The 4056-nt window shown below is 33.3% G+C and overlaps 1 protein-coding gene across 3 annotated transcripts in view; it reads left to right on the top strand.

The window, feature by feature from the left end:
- Positions 1–634: 634 nt before the first annotated feature.
- Positions 635–4056, top strand: part of LOC106471686 (ubiquitin-conjugating enzyme E2 H-like) — a 27573-nt gene continuing 24151 nt past the window's right edge. Inside the window, exon 1 of one of the 3 annotated variants that reach the window (XM_022400293.1) lies at positions 635–723. The gene's annotated coding sequence lies outside the window, so the exon portion shown is untranslated. Of the gene's footprint in view, positions 724–3686; positions 4006–4056 lie in introns of those variants that run through there. The other 2 variants (XM_022400292.1, XM_022400291.1) reach the window with 2 other exon arrangements.

The following is a 4056-nucleotide window of genomic DNA, read 5'->3' as shown; positions in this document are numbered from 1 at the left end:
GGTGCTATATAACATAACTAGTCACATACAGTGTTTGTTACTACATGTTATATATTTAATCTAGTCACATACAGTGTTTGTTACTACATGTTATATATTTAATCTAGTCACATACAGTGTTTGTTACTACGTATTATATATTTAATCTTGTCACATACAGTGTTTGTTACTAGGTGCTATATATGAAAACTAGCCAGATTTGTGTTTGTTACTAAGTTTGGTCCTAATATGAGTTCATGTAAATGAGAAATATTTAAATTAAATAGATGTTTAGTAAAGAAGCTTGTGGTTGTATGTGGACATTAATTAAAGTAACCAACTGACATGTACTTAAAGCTGCTTTAAGTACAAGGAAAGTAAGATATGTGTGTTGAAATGGTTCTATGTAGTTAATATTTCTCAAGATTAATATATTATATTCTGTTTTGACTTGTGAAGTTATATTTTTGTTATTTTGATTTTCTGAAATATGTGTTTATGTATAGAAGTAAAAGATGGTTAGTTTTGAAGCTCATTAAAATATCTGATATATATTTTCTACATAAAACATAGTCACAGCTTTTGTACTGCAATATATTGCATTTATATCCTTGATATTAATTAGGGCAACATGCTACAACTGAGTGAACCTGAATCTCTTACTCAGCTCTTGGAGTAGATCCAAGGACACTGAAAGATGGATATGTGTGATCACAAGGCTGGTAATCTAGCTGTAACTTTCATGTAGGTGTATAATACCTAACATCAGTGTAATATGCCATATGAACATTAGGCTGGTAATGTAGCTATAACTGTACATGCAATTTGCCCTATTCAGTTATTATTTTATGATAGTAAGGTACATGTAGACATCTTGTACTTGATTGACACATAACTTTGGTTTAATGTGTCCTGTTAAGTTAATATTTTATGACAGTAAGGCACATATAGATGTCTTGTACTTGATTGATACCTAACTTTGGTATGACAGTGAAGTAACCTGCTTTGTTTTTTTTTATATGTAGATAGAGCTGAATGATTTATTCAGTTAATCAATATAATTGATTACCTTTGAGCATTGATTAAATAGATTAGTGTTACATAAACTAATCAATTAATGGAAATTATTGTTTCTGATTATAATCTACTACTCAAAATTAGTGTTTTCAATTATTCCAACATTTTATAAATCAGTTATAATTAAATTGACTATCAGAAAAATAATAAACTAATAAATATTCACATTTCCGATTATTCCAACTATCCAGGTAATCAAAACATTGACACCAAACTTGCTCACCCTTTCATTGTTATTGCAGAGCTATCTGCTTCTTTCATTAATGTTTAACTGATGGCTATTGGAAAGGCTGGCAGCACCCACCACCAACCTTCATTTTTGCTGTTGTTGGTAGTGTAGTGAACTGCCACAACCAACCCTTTTTCTTTCTCTTGCATTTACCATGGCTGGAGGAACACTGTGATAATTCATTAACTGATTTGAATCATTTAAGCAATTAGCAAATACTAATTGCTTAACTCTATATCTAAAAAGCTTTTACATGAATAATACTGTTACGACAGCGGAAGTTGCGTGATTCTGGGAGCATGCACGCTGGAGTTTCTCGAAGGATCATGAATTATCGAGTAACCCCGCGAAAGTCCAAATGTTTGTTAGACGCCCTCTTTTTAGTATATAAGCCTGGCGAGAAAAATAATCGGAATCGAAGATAATGATAATTGAGTCACGCGAACAGTAGACACCGTCAGTAAAGTGTGTTGATCACTGTGATTTATAGCGTGTGTTATAAAGGTTGTTAAGTAACGCGACAAGAAAACGTATTGACTGTGGAAATTCTGTGTATTACAAAGTTTGTATCGAGAAAGCATAAACTAGTTTTAATCAAGAAAGGACTTGTATCGCTTAAGTTCTTCAGAAAGAATTTCTACCGGAAATTAACAAACAAGCAGATACGTAACAATATCAAACTTTCATGTAGTATGCCCTATTCATAGACTTTGACTATGATGGTTATGTAAATTTAAATGTACATATCTTGTACATACCTAATACGAAACTTTAATGTAATGTGCTCTTTTCACTGACTTTGACTATTTTGTGATCGATTGTTATGAAACTCTGTACGTACTTAATACCTAACTTGTGTTTACTGTGAACTATTAAGAGACTTTGATTAGGAATGCTTGATTATTATTATTATGAATCCAGTAATTGCTATTTCCAGAGGTTTATGGTAAATAAAGTAGTCTTAGCAAGCTTCATTGGATTTGAATTTGTTATCAAAACAACAAGAGATACAAGTGAGCTTTATGCAGGTTCTAACTGTTACTCAGTTTTAGTGTAAATTGATCTTCAGCCATTTTTTCCCATCACTAACAGACAAATTAGAAGGAAAACATTAGGTTAAGTCCAATTGGGCAAGTGCCTTATTTGATAAAAAGAACTTTAGGATAAGGTACTGCAAAACACACACATGTAATAAAATTTATATGTTTATATTGTACATTTTATATACATACCTTTGAGAATATGAATCTAGTCTTATTGGCCTCAGTAAAGCACCCCAGTGGTACAGCGGTATGTCTGCGGACTTACAACGCTAGAATTCGGGTTTCGATACCCGTGGTGGGCAGAGTACAGGTAGCCCATTGCGTAGCTTTGTGCTTAATTACAAACAAGCCTCAGTAAAAGAAAACGTAGGATATATACATATAACACTAGTAACATTGATCTAAATTAATATCATTATTAGAGAACGTGCAAAATGTGCATCTAACATAATTAATATGGATCTGAATTAAGTTCAGTAATACCAATAGGTAAATTTCAGTGAGTACTTATAACAGTGTTAAAATTGATATAAATATTTACATTTGAGACAAATTTTATTCATCTGAATTAAGGTCAGTGAGAGAAAGCTTGCAGTATTTACCTATAACACTATGCATATTCATCTTTATCAAGCTCACGAACAGAAAACCTGCAATATTTACAGGCATCTCTGATAAAATATTTTCTTATTGAGCTCATTTAGATCTGTTGTGGATTAATGTCAATTTTACTGACCTTGGAAAAAAATAGATTTTCGATAGGGTACATCATCTCATCTCACTTAAATAGCGATAGCCCATTGTGTAACTTTCTGCTTAACTACAAATACATAAATAGCTATTTTCGTTCATTGCTGCCCTCTATATACAAACACTTTTTTCGCATGCACAAGCCCTGAAGCTCCCATGTACCTTAGTACCTTACAATCGACTGATTCATATGCGTCTCGCATGCAAATCATCATTCGACAACCCTCCACAAATAAGAGTGAGACACACTCTCTAGACGCATGAGACTCCCTCTATTCGATTCTAACAAACTAACATTTCTCATTTGGCAGTAATCCGTGTTCTAACGATTAATCTGTGCTTCCTTCAAGTTGTTCCCCCCCCCTCCGTGTTATTGTATCAATTTCTCTCAACACCTTTACTATTTATTATATAAAAGTGATATTTGTAACTTGTTGAGTTATTCTGAAGTGGAATTATTTTATATTTCTACACGGTTACGGAACTTCATTACAAATACCTTTTAATTTTATTTATTTCTGCCAACACAGTTGTGTTTGGTTATTCATTTTGCATTATGAATAATTACATTACCACTTCGGAGGTTATAACTTATATGTTCTATTAGCACATTTACACAGGCTTCAGGTCGTGGTACTCGATTTTCGGCTTTATTTCATAGGGAGATTGATCATCCAATAAACTGACCATTGTCGGGCCTCACCTCGAGTTTGTTTTTGCCAACACGGTTGTGTGTGGTTATTCATTATGAATTTTAATTCTGAGTTCCCACTTCTGAAGTTATGTTCTATCACTATCAGCACATTTACACAGGCATCAGGTGACAGTACTCCACATGGAAATTATCGACTTTACTTCATCGGGAGACTGTTCGTCCAGTGAGCTAACCTTCGTCGGGCCTCGCCTAGAGTTCAGGTACAACCAGTGGTGAGATTCAAATATTTTAACAACAGGTTCTCTCACTAGCAGCATGTAAAA

The sequence above is a fragment of the Limulus polyphemus genome, unplaced genomic scaffold (assembly GCF_000517525.1).
Source record: "Limulus polyphemus unplaced genomic scaffold, Limulus_polyphemus-2.1.2 Scaffold4789, whole genome shotgun sequence".
Classification (NCBI taxonomy): Eukaryota; Metazoa; Arthropoda; class Merostomata; order Xiphosura; family Limulidae; genus Limulus; species Limulus polyphemus.
The sequence above is the reverse complement of the archived record's forward strand: the minus strand, read 5'-3'. Positions and strand labels throughout refer to the sequence as shown.